Raw genomic sequence first — 21,333 nt, forward strand, 5'->3', positions numbered from 1 at the left:
CCTTTCCCTAACCTTTTCATGAGACACTTTAAGATTGGCTTTAGCCTTCTTCCAAAGATCTTTAATGTTGTCCGGATCTATTGTCTCGGGCAGAATGTCATTCAGAGACCAGAGGTTAGAGAGCGGCGTGTTGGGAACGAACTTAAACATCAAAGAAGCTGGAGTAAATTTGTGAGATTCATGAACCGCCGAATTCAAAGCAAAAGCTAACCAATGCAGGGACGTGTCCCACCTAGAATGATCTTCATGATGATAGGCGATAAGTGCGGACCTGAGATTACGGTTAACCCGTTCAGCCAGAGATGGTTGAGGGTAATAAGCAGATGTAGTTACATGAGAGATGGACAAGTCAAAACAGAATTTACGAAACAGATTAGATGTAAAAGCCTTAGCATTATCAGATACAATATATTGGCACGGACCAAAAGAAGCAACAATAGAATTTAGGCAAGTAATGGTGGACTGAGCGGTAGCCAGCTTAGTCGGAAATAACCAAGAAAATCTTGTAAAACCATCTACACACACAAAGATGAACTTGTTGGCATTACCCTTTGACTGGGGGAAGGGTCCCACATAATCGATATACAGGCGTTCCATGGGGCGCGACGCTTGATGAGAAGACAAAAGGCCTACTTTAGTGGACATGGTGGGTTTACTGATCAAACAAGATTTACAAGCTTTTACAAGTTCCCGAATTTCACCGTCCATACCTTTCCATATGAACATTTCACGAATCTTTTCACGAGTTTTAAAGATTCCAAGATGCCCCCCCAATGGGGTCTCATGATAGTATTTGAAGATCATAGGTACAAGAACCGCTGGAACAACAACTTTCATCAACTTATCATGCCTCGAAGGGCAACATAGAACACCATTCCTTAGAACATAAGGGACAGCATGTTCCCCAGAAGAAAGGGTTTCCATTATCGGAGCCAGCGTCGGATCTTCACGTTGGTATTTCTCAATATCCCTAAAAAGCATGGGAGCATCTGTTAAGATGGCATTAACACCAGATAGTATGGACTCGGAAGGTGATGAACTGTCGACCGGTTCGTGGGTCTCTACGTCGTTATGAAACATACGGCTGAGTCCATCGGCGACAACATTTTCAGTACCTCTGATATGCCGTACATCGAATTGGAAGGCAGAAATACGGATGGCCCAACGGGCTATACGACCTGTACGACGCGGCCTACCTAAGACCCAGCTTAAGGCTTGATTATCTGTCTCCAGATCGAATTTGACGTGTTCCAGATAGAGACGGAACTTTTCTAAGGCGAATAAGACTGCCAAACCTTCAAGCTCATATATGGAGTACTTTGCTTCTTGAGCTGACAATGTCCTAGACGCATAGGCGATGGGTCGCCTCCCTAGTTCAGTCTCTTGAAGAAGAACTGCAGCCACTGCTGACGACGATGCGTCGGTTTGGACGATGAATTTCTTCGAGAAATCAGGCATAGCAAGTACAGGGGCATTACAGAGAGCTAATTTCAGATCTTCAAAAGCGGCTTGTTGAGAAGGTCCCCACTCGAATTTGATGCCTTTCCTACGAAGAAGGTTTAAGGGCGCCGCTCTATTAGCAAAATTAGGAATGAACTTCCTGAAGAAATTCACCATGCCAATGAACCTGGCGATACCTTTAATGTCCTTGGGAGGTTTAAAATCACGGATGGCCTGTGTTCTAGAATGATCGACTGCTACACCATCAGGTGACACAATATGCCCTAGGAATGACATAGAGGGCTTAGCAAAGGCAACCTTGGACAACTTAACAGTTAACCCAGCCTTACGAAGGCGATTGAGAACTTCTCGCAAATGATCTAGATGTTCTTCAAAGGTTTCGGAAAATACGACGACATCATCCAAGTAGTGATATAAGTACTCAAATTTGATGTCGGAAAAGACCCTATCTAGTAGCCTAGTGAGCACAGCTGCCCCCGTGGGGAGCCCGAAAGGCACGCGGTTGTATTCATATAAATTCCAGTCCGTGGCAAACGCTGTAAGATGTTTAGACTCTTCGGCAAGGGGAATTTGATTATAGGCCTGATTCAAGTCCAAGATGGTGAAGAACTTGGCCTTACGAAACCATGAAAAGCAAGAATGAAGGTCGGGAAGGGGCACAGATTGCAACACCACCTTCCGATTGAGAGCCCTGTAATCAATGACAGGCCTGAAGCCTCCTTGGGGTTTCGGGACTAGAAAAATAGGCGAAGAATACGCTGACTTAGAGGGCCTAATAATACCATCCTTCAACATCTGATCGATGATTTCTTTCAGAGCCTTCATTTTAGGTGGAGATAGCCTATACGGTGGAAAACGGACAGGAATTGAATCCGTGACCTCAATTTTGTATTCAATAAGGTCAGTAACACCAAGAGTATCAGAGAACACCTCGGGAAACGACTGACACAATTTCCGAATACTATCAGCCTGCTCCTCAGGTAGATGTCTAAGGTCTAACAACATCTCATCCTGGGTAGGCGAAATAGATGAACATGATACAGAATTACACTTTAACAAGGGAATTCTACAATTGGACGCAAATTTGAATGTGCACGACCTACTCTGGAGATCGAGCACAAGACCAGTGTGAGAAATGAAGTCCGCTCCCAATATGATGGGGCAAGACAAACGCTTGGCCACAAACAATTTGATCTTCCATGTAAATTTAAAAACCCGAATTTTGACATGTAAGGAACCTAGAATTTCTAATGGAGATGAATTAGCCGAAACATATTTAACAGGAGATGAGTCATAGTCAGGGAGTTTACAAACAGATTTCAATTTAGAATACCAATCAGCCGAAATAATGGAACAAACACTGCCTGAATCTAAGAGAGCTGTTATAGGCTCGTTATTTAACTCAATCTTAAGAAAAGGAACAGGTGCGGGGGTATCCGCCGCAATCCTAAGACACTCTTTAGGGCATTCAAAAGATGAATTTGAAGGCTGGTCGATCTCTGCATTTACAACCTGTTTACTAGGGGCTGAGTCTCGGGAAGATGGATTAGTCGGCTCAGCCGACGCCACTAGTCACTTTTTATTATTGGCATAGCTGGAATTTGCACCAGAAGTTGAGCAGGAGGGGGTGCTATTTGAGTTTGGGCAATTCTTGGCGATATGTGAGAAGGCCCCACACTTAAAACAGCCTTGTGATGACCCTGCTCCATTCCTTGTCCCACTTGACTTGATCAGAGGACACTTATTCCGCAGATGGTCAGGCGACCCGCAAGCATAACATTTACGGGGATTGACTGGTCGGCGAGGTGGAGGCCGAGTGTTACTAAAGGAAGGCGGGGGTTCTTTCGCGACACGCAAAGAATCGGCATATCTAACTCCTTCCGCTGAGACTGCCAATGCTTCAAGTTCCGAGAACGTTTGCGGGCACGCCGCGAAACACAAATATGACCTATAGGATGGTGAAATACCTTCCACAATAGCTTGTACAATTTGATCCTCAGGGAAGTGAAGAGCAAACACCCTAGTATAAAACTTAATATCTTGGATGAAGTCTGCCAGGTTTTCATCCAAGCGCTGTACCCGATAATAGTATTTCTGAATAAGGGAGGACCTGGCCCTAGCCGGGATGAAGTTAGCTAGCAAATGGGCATGGAAATCCTCAATAGAAGATTGCTCAGCGATGGCTCTAACTATTTTGTCAGATAGAACACCAATAGCATAAGGATAGATAATTTGCAAAATTTGACATGGGGAAAGAGAAAACACAAGGGCATGATCCTGAAATTCCACTAGAAATCTTAAAAATGAAATTACGTCACTGGTGGTGTTGACGGAAAACTTAGAGATACCTCTAAGCAACATTGCCAATGGATGAGGCAAGCTGCTGAACCCAGGTGACATGGTCGTTAAAGGTTTCAATGGCAAAGAAGTTAATTCAGAGCGGATGTTACTCAATGACGCACGGTGTTCAGATTCGTTGTTCGATGGGGCAGAGATAGTTTGAGCAGCAACGGTTATCCTATTGACTTCTCCCTGAGGAGGCTCTTCCTCGTTACCTACATTCACCGTGGTGGGTTGATCAGTTTTGGGAGGAGCTTCGCCGGTTAGCAATTGAGTGACCTTATTAGACAATTCAGAAATAGTTTCAAGGAGCGTATTAGCTTGCTTCCTCTGAACGTCATTCACCTTTAGAGACAACAGATCATTAACTCTATTTGCAAAGTGATACAGCCTGCCTTGCACACGCTTAATTTGATTAGGAGATGGATCGTTTTCATCAAAAAAGCTGACTACCGATGCTAGCCCAGTAATATTCTCGACGATCGTGGAAAGAGAGTCATCAATTTCTTTCTCTCCCAAATTGGGGATGGAAATGGGCAAATCAAGGGACTCTCTAAGCTTGTTAGTGTCTATTGCAACCGTGCCTCCAGATTGAACGTTTCTGATAGTTAACTCATATATCAACTCCTCTTTGCGCAAGTAGTTAAGGAGGAGAACATCGCGAGGGCCGGGCATGATGACAGAACAATTTTGAAAAACTCAAAAAATTCCAGCAACTGAGAAAATTGTTAGAGTTCGAATTAAAGCAATGTTTAGCCGTCAAAAGGGGCTAAATTGAGACCCATTCAACCATGCTCTGCTACCACTTGTTACCGAGTTTTTGTGGTAGTTAAGCATGAAAGAAGGTGCTGGGTGGTGAATAGGTCTCAAGCTACTAAAGAGAAATTAAATTTTAAAATTTAACAAGGTTATATTTTCTTTTCAAAATTAGGTAACAACAAATAGAACAGGTACTTAGTAGCCGAAATACAACTTGAAATGTACAATTACAGGGATCAAAGAATTTGGGCTTCGAGCCCTGAAAACACAATTCTTGAGCAACTAGCTCAACGTTACGATATACCAATTTCAACAAAAGGGGCAGAAGACCCCACTCAAACCCTGGAGCCCTTGCTCCAAATTACACAGCAAAGCCTCCTCGAGACATACAACTCTCAGTTTTAGAAAAGAGCCACTCGCTCTTAAGGTTAAGCCTCTCCCAGGCCACACCAAACTCAACTTTCAAATTGTCCTCAAAGGACATATACACAGGGGTAAAATACCCAACCTACTGAGGTCTATTAGGTGAGAAAAGATTAATACATGACCTCTAAAATACAACTTGAGAGGAGGCGAACTTGCACTCCTAATACACTTTGCTTAAGACCTACTTGGCACTAGGCCGTTAATACAAGGGCTAATCCCATACTACAGAGGTGACTTAAAGGCAATTTACATTACATTACGGGAGAATTGGTTGAGAAAAATAAGTTCACCTCAAGACGATGTGAGTGGGAACTCGAGAGGGTTAGCACTCTCTATCCCATAATGTAGCTTTACAAGAGAATAGAAGAAAAGAGTAGTTACATTTTAGGAAAAGGTTACATGATGGAAAACGCTTCGAACCCGCCGCGAGAGTTAAACTGCCGACCTAGCAAGAAAAGAAGATATTAATAGGCCATTACCTGGTAGTAGAACGGCTGAAGAAGAAAGAGGCGCTTCCCGCCTCCTGCTATGTACTTAATACACTGAAAGATGGAACAGAAGTGGCCCGGAGACCCCAAAATCAGCAGTTTATATCCTCTCGCGGAAGATTCTAGGCGTTAGGGGAAATAAAACACCCTCCCTCAAAGTTTTTATTGGTTCGGGAAAAGAAACCCCTACATAGAGGAAAAAGAAACACATTATTGGTGGAACATTAATTAAAGAAATTCGGGATTGGCTAGATCCAAACTAAGGGGAAAAAGAGGGGTATACAGCCAACTTAAACAATGACAGAAGGAAATTTAACAAAGAACAAACTCTTGAAATAAAAATTTCTCCAACAAAATAGTTCTTTAACTCCGCACTAGGTCGCACTATTGTTGATCTTCAGTAGTGTCCTCTAGAAGAGAAAGTTCACACTTCTTACTTCAAGCGAAACAAAGACACATCAAAAATGACACAGTTCACAAACTCAAAAATTTTCCACGTGGTGACATCTTCTGAGAAAGTAGAGAATTAATAGAATAGATAAAGTTCAACCTTCCTCCAGAAGAGGAGTTTCAACTGGCGCAACTTTTAAATAAACGGTGTAGAGGTGTACCGCCCGGTACAATTTTTAATGAAGGTTCTAAATACCAATTTTTACATCTGCAAACTTTAAAAGTTTGGAGATATAGATTCACTCATTTTCAAAATTCACCCCCTTTTCACCCTCCCATTTATTGGATTTTCCAAAAACAAAAAATTACGTGTTTCTTTATTTTTAAAAGAGATCAAAAGTACCAATTTTCAGGTCTGTAATATCTTCAGTTTCTGAGATATAGGTACCGGTATCCTGATTAAAGGCATTCAACCCATTTTTCCCCATTTTCACCCTTTTTCACCCCTCCTATTGGGATTTTCTGAAAACAAAAAAATACGTGTTTCCTTATTTTTAAAGAAGATTCTAAATACCAATTTTTACATCTGTAAACGTTTAAAGTTTTGAGATATAGAGCAACTCATTTTAAAATTTCACCCCCGTTTTCACCCCCTTAGCGAAGGAATATCCAAAAATCCTCTCTTAGCGAGCACCTACGTCTTAATATGAATATATCCCCAAAATTTCATCTCTTTATGTCCAGTAGTTTTGGCTCGGCGATGATGAATCAGTCAGTCAGTCAGTCAGTCAGTCAGGACAAGTTATTTTATATATATAGACTAGCAAGATACCCGTGCTTCGCTACGGTATTATACTGAAATTTATAATTGAATGCTTATTGTTTTAGATATATAATCCGCCGAAATTCGTGGTCTGACTCGTTTTCTGCGAGAACCCACCAAAATTCCCGATCTGACTCGTTTTCTATTAGATTACGGCATGTTTCCTCCCATTTTTCAATCTTCTTTTCCAGCAATCGATTTCGTACTTCCCGGGCTAGGCTCAGGTATTCCTCCCGGTCAGTTGGGTCCGTAAATCTTTGCCATCTTTTCCTATAATCATTTTTAATATGGATAAAATCCTTCAGGAGATCCGGCGTGGTGTCATATTGGGTGCCTAGAAGGCACTGAACCCGCGGCCGGACTGCATTCTTAGTCATTACCCGTCCAGGAGCCGTTTCCAGCGCGGTCCGCACATTTGACGACGGTCCGGAACATTATTATTATTATTATTATTATTATTATTATTATTATTATTATTATTATTTTTATTTTTATTATGTGTTGCTGGAATGGATGATGACAGGAAAACCGGAGTATCCGGAGAAAAACCTGTCCCGCCTCCGTTTTGTCCAGCACGAATGTCACATGGAGTGAACGGGATTTGAACCACGGAACCCAGCTCTGAGAGGCTGGCGCGCTGCCGAGGATCCTTATAAGTACATTAAGAACAGTAAAATCAATTGGTCTCACCTCCTTCTACACCCCACCGCCGTTAAGTTTATTTACAGGCACCCCCCCAAAAAAAAAAAATTAAAAGGAGGCTTGTTTCTTATGCTTAAAGAAGATTTCAAACACCAATGTTCACGTCTATTACCTTCAGTTTTGAGATATAAGTATCCCCATAACAATAATTTACTTTTTTCACTTCATTTCACACTACTCCCCCCCCCCCTAAGTGAATTTTCCCGCAAAAAATACTTGTTTCTTTAATCGTAAAGGATCTTCTAAATACCAATTATCACGACTCTAACTTCATCAGTTTTTGATTTATGTGTCCTCATGAAAGGAATTCAACTCCTTTACACTCCCGCCCTCCAAGATGGTTTCCCCCCAAAACGCGTTTTTCTTTGTTTTTAAAGGAGATCCAAATACGAATTCTCACGTCTGTAACAACTTTAGTTTTTATTAGATGTATGTATTCTCATTCAATTAATTCAATTAATTTTTCAATTCTTTCAACACCCCCCCCCCCTTCATTGGATTTTCCGAGAATACGTGTTTCTTTATTTTTAAAGCAGATTGCAAATATCAAATTTCACGTCTGTAACATCTTCATTTTTGAGATATCAGTAGCCTAATTAAAAGAATTCAACACCATTTTCAGTCACATTTACCCCTCCCCCTCCCTCCACCCAAGTGGTATTTCCGAAAGCTAAAAATACACGTTTCTTTATGTTTAATAGAGATAAAAAATACCATTTTTCACTTCTGTAACATGTTAAGTTCTTTGAGATAAACTGTAAAAATTCTCATTTTAAAATTTCACCCCTTTTGAGTTCCCCTTAAGTGGAGTTTCCAAACACAAATCACCTATGTTTCTTTAGATTTACAGGAGATTACAAACACCCACTTTTTACGTCTGTAACATTTTACGTTTCCAAGATATTCTGTAGATATAGTCTTTCAAAAATTCACCCAATTTGTCACTCCTGTTTAACCGCCATTAATTGGATTTTCCAAAACTAAGAAATACGTGTTTCTTTATTTTTAAAGGAGATCCCATATACAAATTTTCAGTTCTGTAATATCTTTCGTTTCTGAGATATATGTATCCTCATTAAAGGCATTCAACCCATTTTTAACCCTTTTACACCACTCCTATTGGGATTTACAGGAAACAAAAAATACGTTTTCCTTTATTTTTAGAGGAGATTCTAACTACCAATTTTTACATCTGTAAATTTTAAAGTTTTAAGATGTATACACACTCATTTTAAAAAATTTACCCTCCCCCTTTTTACCCCCCAATATTTGGATTTTCCAAAAACGAAAAAAAACGTGTGTTTATTTATTTTTAAAGGAGATTCTAAATACCAATTTTCACATATATAACCTTAAAAAATTTTGAGATAGATACACTCATTTTAAAATATTACTCCCTTTTCACCCCCCCCCCCTAAATTGGATTTTCCAGAAACAAAAAAATATGTGTTTCTTTATTTTTAACGGAGATCCCAAACACCAATTTTCAGGTCTGTAATATCTTCAGTTTCTGATATATAAGTAGCCTCATTAAAGGCATTCAACCACCTTTTAGCCCCTTTTCTCTCCTCCTATTGCGATTTTCCGAAAACAAAAAATACGTGTTCCTTTATTTTTAATGAAGGTTCTAAATACCAATTTTTACATCTGGAGATATAGATTCACTCATTTTAAAAATTCACCCCCTTTTCACCCTCCCATTAATTGGATTTTCCAAAAACAAAAAATTACGTGTTTCTTTATTTTTAAAAGAGATCAAAAGTATCAATTTTCAGGTCTGTAATATCTTCAGTTTCTGAGATATAGGTACCGGTATCCTGATTAAAGGCATTCAACCCATTTTTCCCCATTTTCACCCTTTTTCACCCCTCCTATTGGGATTTTCTGAAAACAAAAAAATACGTGTTTCCTTATTTTTAAAGAAGATTCTAAATACCAATTTTTACATCTGTAAACTTTTAAAGTTTTGAGATATAGAGCAACTCATTTTAAAATTTCACCCCCGTTTTCACCCCCTTAGCGAAGGAATATCCAAAAATCCTCTCTTAGCGAGCACCAACGTCTTAATATGAATATATCCCCAAAATTTCATCTCTTTATGTCCAGTAGTTTTGGCTCGGCGATGATGAATCAGTCAGTCAGTCAGTCAGTCAGGACAAGTTATTTTATATATATAGATATTATTGCATTTGCTATATAAACTTGTTAGAGTGTGTAGGTCTATATGAGGATTTCTATGCTTCCTGTGACTGAATATTTATATAGACTCAAGTTGCTTATGTAAGAGGATGCTGGTGTGGTATGCTAGTTTCACTGATTTATATTAGTGTTCTACTTTTAGGCATATTTCCTCTAATCATTCTGTCTATGAGTCAGGTTGATTTTTATAGAAATTCATTCTTAAATTACTTTTATATTGGCATGTCTTGTTTCTGTACTTTGGGAACAACATTACTGAATGCTGCAGGATGTTTTCTTTTCTTCAGATGTGACCTCCTATTTTTAGGCCTAGGACTTCAAATGTGGCATGTACATTAGTTTATGTTGGGCTTTAAACTAAGCTTAATTTAGTAGGTGGCAGTGGAGTGAAATTTTACCTGTGTAGCATTTTATGTATCCCTTTATTATTATTATTATTATTATTATTATTATTATTATTATTATTATTATTATTATTTTGTTGAAGCAACATACTATAACAGATCCCTGCTTCATGGACATGAATAGGTACTACAACCAGTGCCAATTGATATGCAGTTGACCCTACTGTACTGTGAATTTTTATAACTTATGATAAGTGAATATTTCTTGTCATGGTGCCTGTTTATCCTTTACCCTGGAGAGTTCATTTTTGTTTTCATCTGTTGGTGGTGTATGGTTCACTGAAGTATGATACTTGTGTTCTTTTCTCTCCATAATGGTCCTGTAGGCTATGTGTCACTCTTTGCATCTTGTGTTGTTGGACATTGGTTTGAAGTAGGCCTATTTGAGTCAAAAGTACGCCAAGCACGGTAAATACAGTATTTTAAAGTTGTTTGTGGAAGTTATGAAGTGTTTATTGTAGATGTCAGTCGCATTAATATTTAAAATTAGGCTGCAATTCCTTACGGACAACTTTCAGAGGTTACCTTTCAGCTATTAATCCCAATATGATGCGGTAATTGGAAAAAATACTTGTCTCTTACATTATAATAAATAATTAACATTAAACAATTAGTGTTACTCACGGCGATGTAATACTTGCAAAAAATACGATCATAATGAGGGTGTATCATATCGTAGGTCTCTTTTGGTTTTAAACATTTTCGTCGTAATTACGCATTTATGACCACGGTATTTATTGTAAATCACGCTTAACCACATCAGCTAAGCAGGGTACATCTCATATTCCGATTTCGCCGCCTTTTCGAATGTCACTGTTTGACAATTTCCTTATATCCTCTCGGACTCTGCTTCGAACTACCCCCCAGTCAGCTGATCGAGATGTTGGCTTCAAGCCGCAACATGGACGAGGTGGCGCTAAGCGCACTCTATAGTATTAATGCTCTAAGATTTGCCGTCTCCCATTGGAAGAGTGACGGAGCTGTGACGTAATAAGCGCGGGCGTTTAAGAATACATGCTTATCTTTACATAACCGAACGCGCAGGCCTTCTCCTAACAAATCTGTGACATCACAGCGTGACAAATGACTATCAGATCCCGTTAGAGATACATCAGTGCGCTCTCGCGGCTATGCCACGAATATCGAGGTTGTTGTGATTATTGTTTTCATTCGTATCACGTAACATCAGGCGAAATTTTAGTTTAATTTATTTAGCAAACTTCACTATATGTGTTTGAATTTCAATGAGCGATGGATTTGACTAATCGAATCCGTTATTTAATTTCGATTTCACACTTTATCGTAGGAAATGGACACAATTAATATTTCCAGATTCGAGTTCATTTTTGTAGCGGATTCCACTTCATGTGTTTGAATTTCAATGAGAATTTGATTTAAATATCCGGACATTGTTTTAAATTTCGATTTCGCTCAACAGTATCAGAGATGCGTAGACATTTTAATGTTGGTTCTGCGATAGGTTAGTGATCCTGCGTGTATATAATTAGTGTCATTGATGTGCAGACACTTCAGTGTTGGTTCAGCGATAGGACCGAGGCGCGTGTGCATAGTGTTAGATGTATGTAGACAGCATAGTGTTGGCTCAACGAGAGGTTCGGGATGCCGCGTGTACATCATTACTGTCAGGGGTATGTAGACACGTTAATGTTGGCTCAACGATAGGATCAGGACGCCGTTTGAACATATCCAAGTCATAGGTTAGGCACTTTCATGAATCTATGTGAACGATGATAGTGTCTGCAGTTATGGATGCGGGTATGGAGGTTACTAGCAGGTACTATTCAGGCCACGTTTCGGCATAACCTTTACTAGCAGGAAAGTGCTTCCATAGTAATGGTGCATCAGTATTGGCTTAAATGAAAGCATTGTCCCATGTAAAATCCTGGCTAATTGAGACTAGTCCCTACTACTTAGCCGCGTGCGTACATCTTCAATAACCTTTCATTTTCTATTGTATGTTTTTTCCTTTTACTTCGAGACGTATTGTTCGGGTATACGGTATGTTACGATACTGTTAGTGTATTGACACTTAGTTATTCATTTTTGTATTGAGGGATTTAAACTACGAATGTGGTTTCGATTCGTCACCTGTTACTAATATTTTATTTTATTTAGCGTAATTTACATTATTTAGATTAGACGGTGGTCAACCGATCACTTGTAGTTCAGTTAAAAGGGAAAGTGTACGTATACAGATTTGTAATTGCAGTTGTAGTCGCGTAGAATTGGAGAGATTTCATGTTGATTTTCTTTCTTATATTGTGGACCTGTAATTTGACTAATTTACTGACATAATTGTCTCATAACCTGATATTTGGAATACTAAGAAGTCTTTTCGAGTGATTCACCACTTTTATTTAACTTCAGTGCTTGGCGTTTCTCCTAAACGCATAGTGAATTAATGTTTCCCTGCATTTCGCAGTTTGTTCCTTCAGAACGATTTAACGAAAGATCCTCTCGGATCAAGTTTTGTTGGTTCATTCTGAACATCTGTTTTGGGGTGATGCATATTTCGGCATCGGGATTTATCTATAACTTAAGGGTGTCATAGGATGACAACACATGGTTCGGGTTTATTTCAGACTTTGTTAATTGCTGTTAATTTATAACAAACACCATGCTTTCAAATAATATTTTTAACCTACCCAGAGCAACTGATATTTAATTTGTTTCGATTAAGGACCCATTCGGGGATGTCCCGGTATCCGAGAGGATATTCGACTGGTGGATATCCGTAATTAAATGTAAATCTGGAATTCTATTTGTTGAAGGTCAGATTTTCCACGGATCCTGTGTGTTAACTCTCAGTTATCGTTTGGGTCAATGTTGCTCGAATTTCAGGTTTACTGTCCTTTTTCTGGTCATGTGGTCCACAAATCTTATTCTGCGTTTTCAAACCTTGGAAGACACTAATGTAAATAATTTCAAGATATTTTCGCCATTCACGTTATACAATGTGACTGATTTATAACAACATTTTGTGAAAAATTTAATTTTTTATGGTTATTCAGTCACCGATATTATCGTAATTTCGTTCAATAAATTTTAATAGGCACATTTTGCTCCTCATTTGAAGTAGTTATACTCTCCTCTGAACTCTGTCAAACGGTCGATGAAGTGACAAGAAAAAATCCTACCTGCCCCAAGATCTCAGAATTTATATTGTTCTACCGAAGCTGCCGAGGCAGACAACCGAGGATCTAATGGTAGGTTCAAGGATTCAGAGTGACTTTGGTACTTTTCCATTGTTTAGGAGACGCAGAACTAGCTATGATAAGATTGAATAATATCCGGAGAGGTTCAGTTATAATTTCCCTATAACCCTTAAATAATGTAAGAAGGTACCCCACCGGGTCCTGCTGACCTTCTAGGTTTAAAATTAATTAAATATTTGCTATTTCTTCGGCCGTTATACATTTCGTCTGTAAATTATTTTGTATATTTGCTTATATACTTTCATTGTTTATAAATTTAGCAGTGAGTACACTCTTCTGAATATACTGATCGGAATAAGTCAGGGAGGGCATAACGATACCTTCATGTTTAATATACTTTTTACCCTTATATTGTCCGGCTCCATGGCTAAATGGTTAGCGTGCTGGCCTTTCGTCACAGGAGTCCCGGGTTCGATTCCAGGCAGGGTCGGGAATTTTAACCTTAATTGGTTAATTCCGCTGGCACGGGGGCTGGGTGTATGCGTCGTCTTCATCATCATTTCATCCTCATCATGACACGCAGGTCACCTACGGGAGTCAAATCAAAAGACCTGCATCTGGCGAGCCGAACTTGTCCTCGGACACTCCCGGCACTAAAAGCCATACGCCATTTCATTTCATTTACCCTTATATTCTATTTGCCCATTGCAAACGTCCTCTTTCCTTTTATTTTTAACTAAATTCCAAAATTGCTCACGTTGCTATTTATTTCACTTCGAATGTGATTAATATATACGATTTACGCGATCTTTATGTGGTGTATGATTTTCGACCGAAGTATGTCAGTGTGTGTCATATTGTATTACCATAGATGTTTTATGTTCCTGAGTGTGTCCTTTAACTTGAATTTTCAATAATTCCTTTTTTAAACCATACAGGATATTTATGTATGTAAGATATTATTTTTAGAATACATTAAAGAATTATAGATTACATTTATAATAAAAATACGAGCAGCTTCGTTGACATGCTTACTCTTCATTTCTTACCATTTGAAATTTCTCAAGCAGGTACAGTATACAATTTCAAGAAATATGCTTTCATAAAATTATAATTTCTGTTCTTACTTACTTCAAACAACTTCGACACTTTATAACTAACAGATAATGGAGGATGAAAGTTATCCTTTGGCACTGGAGGGCCAGTCTCTTCTACTAACATTAATTTTAAAATATTGCCCAACACCATATCAAGTGTGTTAACAATTATATTCCCGACATCATTCATTGACACAATATTTAACGTATTTAAAAACCCAGACAACAATCTGGCTCTGGTACGTCCCTTTGAAAATTCATGAGTAATTCCTCTTATTTCTGGTATGTTGAAGTCACCTAGTATTATCATATTACTGTCCTGAAATAATGAAACATAAAGTTCAACTTGCTCAGAAATTGGTACATAAGTTCCGGTGATACTATTAGAGGGAAATATGCAACACTAATGTAGTGTTTCTTATTATTTTAGATCACTTTAAGCCATATTGGTTCATTTCCTGATTCTAAACAGTTTACCCTATTTGAATTTAATGCAGATTTAACGCTCTAGAAAACCCCTACACCTGTTAGTTTTTCAGTGGTCAGCAAGTCCCTACCTTTCCTGTAAACGCCATACCGATTAACAAATATTTCAGAGTCATAACTGCCTTCTTCTGTTAAACATGTTTCAGTCAATACAATGATATCAGAACAATTACATAATCAATTATGAAGCAATGTTCCAGTTTTTGTTCTACGTCCTCTTACATTTTGACAGTAAATACCTAATGCACTATGTACTTTCACTGTAGCCATTGGAACACTGATCTTTAAACTTTGAAAATTCGTTTTCCTCATTAATGCTAAAAATTTGGGTATTTACAGACCTTCATAAAAATATCTTCCCATAACGAGTCCATCAAAATGTAACATTTTAATTTCGTCTGACTTCCCTCTGGGACTGTTCCATGCAGGTATGGTTCACAATTACTACTTACCTTAAACTAATATTGGTCAGCAAAATTACTCCATTTTCATATCCACTTTCCTCTCTAAAAAACTTCGTCAACTTACTGATCATGTAATTAGCAATAGCGCAATCCTGGTCTTCCTCACAGAGATGATAGCAAACGCCCAAGTGCTTACGCAAGCTGCCAGTTTGCTCAGCCTTTATTGACTCACTCACAACGCCGGTAATCTTTTCCTTGAGATGAACAATCTACGTTAGCTAAAGAGCTTTTCCGATTTACTGCTCTATAAAATGTTCCATAGCATCTAGGTCAGCGAAAATTAACAAGTACTTTCATGTTCTAGTCACGGAAAACTATTAAAAATAATGCCAACACTTTCCATAAACTTTGAAGAAATATTTCCAGTATCTTGAACGTTGTTTCAATAGGCTAGACTGTACTCAGTTCACACGAGTAAAAATTAAGGGTGAAATCATCTACGAGGAGTCCTTTTCCATTATTTTGTTACAAATGTGACATACGTACAGGAGCAGCGAGCCTATAATAATAATAATAATAATAATAATAATAATAATAATAATAATAATAATAATAATAATAATAATAATAATAATAATAATAATAATAATGTCCGGCTCGTTGGTTGAATGGTCAGAGTACTGGCCTTCGGTTCAGAGGGTCCCGGGTTCGATTCCCGGCCGGGTCGGGGATTTTAACCTTCATTGGTTAATTCCAGTGGCTCGGGGGTATGGGTACTTGTGCTGTCCGCAACATCCCTGCAACTCACACACCACACATAACACTACCCTCAACCACAATAACCCGCAGTTAGCTACACATGGCAGATGCCGCCCACCCTCATCGGAGGGTCTGCCTTACAAGGGCTGCACCCGACTAGAAATAGCCACACGAAATTATTATTTATTCATAATAATAATAATAATAATAATAATAATAATAATAATAATAATAATAATAATAATAATAATAATAATAATAATAATAATAAAGATTTTACTGCAGCCAATGGCCATTAAAATATGTTTACATGACTAATTACATCAAACAGAATTTGGTTAGTCCCATATGTCTTTTGGTACACGTCACCACATGATATAAGTCGCAAGTCTTCTCGCACAGTACACATATACATTCGTTTCTCGGGATGTGAAAAGTTTTGTTAGCACTCACACGATGAAGAAAACCGTGTGTTGCTAATCTGGTCACTATGTGCCTGAGTTCATAGTTTGCCTTCATCCAATCCGTACTGGTCATAGCCTCTGTGGTGTAATATATTTCTCATATATCTCCCTTCTTGGTTTGCTTAATAATAATAATAATAATAATAATAATAATAATAATAATAGTGCACGATTACCAACAAGTATAGGTACCTGTAAATGAAATGAAATGTCGTATGGCTTGTAGTGCCGGGATATCCCAGAACGGGTTCGGCTCGCCAGATGCAGGTCTTTCTATTTGACTCCCTTAGGCGACCTGCGCGTCGTGATGAAGACAACACATACACCCAGCCCCCGTGCCGTAGGAATAAACCAATTAAGGTTAAAATCCCCGACCCGGCCGGGAATCGAACCCGGGACCCTCTGAACCGAAGGCCAGTACGCTGACCGTTCAGCCAACGAGTCGGACATTGGTACCTGTGATACTTTCTGACTGTAAGTAGCATATTTGCTACAATTTAGCTGAATTATTGCAAGACAGTGAAACTAAAATGTAAGTTCTCAGTTGTATATCGTCTACATAGGTTATGGAAAATACAATTGACAGAGAACAGAATGTTCTTGTTAAATGGACTAGTAACTAAGTACTTTTGAGTCTGTATAGCAACCTACCCACCGTAGAGTCCTGTATATTTTGGCCGGGTTGAGAGGTTGAGGCGCTGGCCTTCTGACACTAACTTGGCAGGCTCGATCCTGGCCCCGTCCGGTGGTATTCGAAGGTGCTCAAATACGACAGCCACGTGTCGGTAGGCTTACTGGCACGTAAAAGAACTCCTGTTGGTATAAATTCCGGTACCTCGGCGTCTCCGAAAACCGCAAAAGTAGTTAGTGGGACGTAAAGCCAATAACATTAACATCTATATATTTTGTGTGTATTAAAGCTGGCTGTTTAGGCATTAGACCAAATGTCAAATAATTAAATAAATAAATAAATAAATAAATAAATAAATAAATAAATAAATAAATAAATAAATAAATAAATAAATAAATAAATAATAATAGCATAGCAAAGTCATCACCGTACAGGCTATGATGGCCCTTGGAGGGGTGGGAGGTAAAGGCTACCGCTATCGGTAACCTCAGTTCTTGATGGGGTAGAGTAGTTCGCTGTACGTCCGGCCACCTTTGCGGCCAGAAATTAACCATTTACTCATTTTTTGTTGTAGAATGAGTAAAACTCATATCCATCTGCACCTCCAGAAGTGGAAATCCCGTTTCTTAAAATGTTCGACTTCATGACGAAGAATCGAACCCACGTCTTTCCGGGTGAACCAAACACTCCTTTACCGCAGCGGCCAGGTGGTTCATAATAATAATAATAATAATAATAATAATAATAATAATAATAATAATAATAATAATAATAATAATAAAGTCGAATTCTTCTTTCTCTTCTTCTGCTTCTCCGGGACTTGATCACCTTATTGGCCTAGTTGTGGGCCTTCCATCCGAGCAGGTCTCGTTCGAAATTCGGTAGATTTTCGGTTGAAAATTTTCCTGAAAATTCAAGTAGCGTCAGGAAGGGCATATGGCCTGATCAAAATCAATAAGGGCCAGGGTGAATACAGTGATTGCTACTGCATTTCAGCTGTCTCTTTCCAAATATATCGCATACGAAGTCAGTCAGGAAAGAATCGAAGTGAGAATAAACTGTGAAGAGATGAGTATACGGCGAGATATTGTTAAACGAATAATTAAGTATTGTTAAGGACTAACAATAGACACAATAGGTTAAATAATTCTAAGGGGAACGTATCACCAACGTTAAAATTATGGGTACAAGTTGTTTTGAGCAAAGAAATAACAACATGGCAAAACAGTGGGTTACTACTGTGAAGTTAGATTTTTTATTGCAATTGGTTTAACGTCGCACTAACACACGAAGGTTTTCGGTGACGAAGGACGAGAAAGGGCTAGGATTGGTAAGGTAGAGTCCGTTATCGTTCTGTTTCTACAGAAACAGTTCTCATACTACTACTACTACTTCCGAGTGAGTTGGCCGCGCGGTTAGGGGCGCCCAGCTGTGTGCTTGCATTCGGGAGAAAGTGGGTTCGAACGCCACTGTCAGCAGCCCTGAAGATGGTTCTCCGTGGTTTCCCACTTGTACACCAGGCAAATGCTGGGGCTGTACCTTAATTAAGGCCACGGCCGCTTCCTTCCCATTTCTAGCCCTTTCAAATCCAATCGTCTCCATAAAACCTATCTGTGTCGGTGTGACGTAAAGCAAATTTTGTAGTTTTGCTTCAAATTGTCCTCCTTGAGCTTTTGTACATATTTGAGCTATGCGCAATACAGTGCACATTTGCAGGCCATTGTTAATTTTCAAACAAAAGCAAACAACCTCCGACGTATTAGTGTGAAGTTAAACTAGTAGCAAAAAAGCAAACAACCCCTATAATTTTAAATCCTTTATGGGCCTTTGTCTTAGCTGACCAACCTACAAGCCTGCAGATTGCGAGATAATGCGCGCAACAAGAGTCTTACATTCACACACTTATTTTAGTCTTCGTTCTTCACGGTCGAGCATTGCTCAGTTGCACCGTTGCACCTTCGCCATCAGTTCACATACACTGTCGACACTGTTGCACGTTGATCTAATACGGCACAGCAGTAAGCACACTTCGCAGACTGTCTCACTGGCTGCATAACTAACAGAACTGAGCTTACGCTTAACGATCTCACGCTAGTCCGGCCAGCCTTTTATAGGGAGGCCAGCCATTCCAGATGCTTCGCGAGAGCAGAAGCACGTGGGAATCTCTGGAAATCGAATTTGCTGGCACACAGTTTTCTTCGTTTCTACACCGCCGAGAGTCCTCCAGTGTCGTAACGGACAATGGCAGTCGTGGCAGCAGGGGGTTGCCAATACGCGCCTAAATCGTCTCTGAGTGATTGGCTGCAGTAAGGAGAGTTCAGGGTCGTAACTTTGTGATGTCGCTTGCGGTTGGATCTGGTTATCCAGTCCCCTCCCGCAGATGCACACTGAGATGGCGGATGCCATCACGATACAGTATATATTATACTGTATTTGTATTCTATTCCGCTTACCTTGTAAGTACTGTACTGAACCGTATCACTCTATTACGGTCCAAATATTACCATTTTACGTTACAGGAATATTTGAATATAGCACCAAGCAAAGCCCGAATTCCGTGTCCTAGGGGGAGGTGAACCCCGGAGCACAAGCTGTAGTCCCTGCAGTTACTCACTTAAGCCCCGACGAGAAGGAACATTTATTTCTAACCTACTCGTGCAGACCCCGGATATTGCTTTCCCAAGCGAGACAGAGAAAGAGAAGGGAGATTGCGAGAAAGAGACAAAGATGTTTGAATTTGTCACGTGAAGCCAACATTACTTAGCCAAATCCGAGCAATCCAGGTCTGGTAGCACGCAAATTCGAGACGTTATTTCCACACGAGTGCAAGTTTCAGCAAAACTAAAACACTGGATAATGTTGGTTGTAATTATGATGCACTATTTACACCATAGCGGTGACAAGTATGCATGTTAAACGTTTTCTTCGGTTAAATTCAAATAGCCGTTGGAAGGACGCGACCGGCCCACAAAGGCGATCTGTTGTTAGCGCGGAGATGTACCGGAGCCCAAAGGAATCTACCCAGAGCTAGAAAGGGAAGATCTCCGAAATAGTTGGAAGCTATTTGTTGACAACCAGTTCTTAGTGTGTGTTCTTCGTATCAGCCTCTAGACGAAGTGAATTTAACAAAGTTATTAGAAAGTCTTATTTAGTGCTTATACTAGCTCGCCTGAGCATGTACAGTGAGTGGATAACAATGTAACTAGAACGATTTCTCAAATTTAGTGTTGTACGTGTCGGTTAACTTCAGATGGACTTGTTGTGACCGGGTATCATGACCGTCATAGGCGCTACCCACGGTCGGACTGACACCATAAGTATCAGATCTAGCAAATTGTATCTTGCCTAGGTCACGGCGTTGTATACGATTACAAACTAGACAGTAAAGAAGAGTGTAATACTTCATCATCGAGTTTTCAGGAGCTGCTGAGGACCAAGTAAGAAGACGGCATCTGTAATGGCGTTCCCAGGAGTTGAGTACCGAGCTTCAGGATTCAGAGTACACAGCACTAAGATGGACTGATTCCACTACACGCCACCCTAGACGAGCACGGTGCGGCAAAAATGTCAAGTTTCAGATAAGTTGAACTGCATATAAGCATGACTTGTAACGTTCAGTGCCATAGGGATGTATATTCAATTATAGGTTAGGTAATTTAGCTTGGGGATGATTGCCTGCGCCAGCCATGTGTTTATTAGCTTAGCTTTAGAAGGAATGAGGGTAATGAAATAGTTTAGGGGTTATTCCGTGATTTTTTAATGTAGGTTTCTTCTGCGCCATTTAGTGAGGCGAATTTTATGTTGATGTCAAAGTCTTCAGAATAAGTTGGAGGTCGACTTACCTCTACAGGTTCGAACGAGGAACCCGGTATCGAAGACAACATAGTTGAAAACGTTTGTATGTGCATGATTACGGATGGGGAATATTTCAGGTTGCAGAGAGAGCAAAGGGATATTTACACCGTTGTAACTCAGAGAGGGTCTTTTATATAACATCGCGACAGACTAAACCGTAGCCGTATGTGGGATGCGAAACTGGATAGATAAGAGGGATGGCTGTGAAGCGCCGCGGTGGGTGTGTAGTATCGCAGTGGGATATTTGTGAAAATCGGCCGAGGTGCCTCAGATGTGAGAATATGCCGAGTGAGAGCCTGGATACGAACTTGGATATTTTAGATGCGAGGCCGTGAAGAGCCTTAAATAGGATACGCTATCCTCATAAGATACGAGATATATATTTTAGAACAGGGCGACAAGTAGCCTAGATTCGGTATAATATGGGGCTCAAATTGGTGTGCCGTAACGAGACTCAGATTTTGCGTCA

Source organism: Anabrus simplex, chromosome 5 (genome assembly GCF_040414725.1).
Source record: "Anabrus simplex isolate iqAnaSimp1 chromosome 5, ASM4041472v1, whole genome shotgun sequence".
Classification (NCBI taxonomy): Eukaryota; Metazoa; Arthropoda; class Insecta; order Orthoptera; family Tettigoniidae; genus Anabrus; species Anabrus simplex.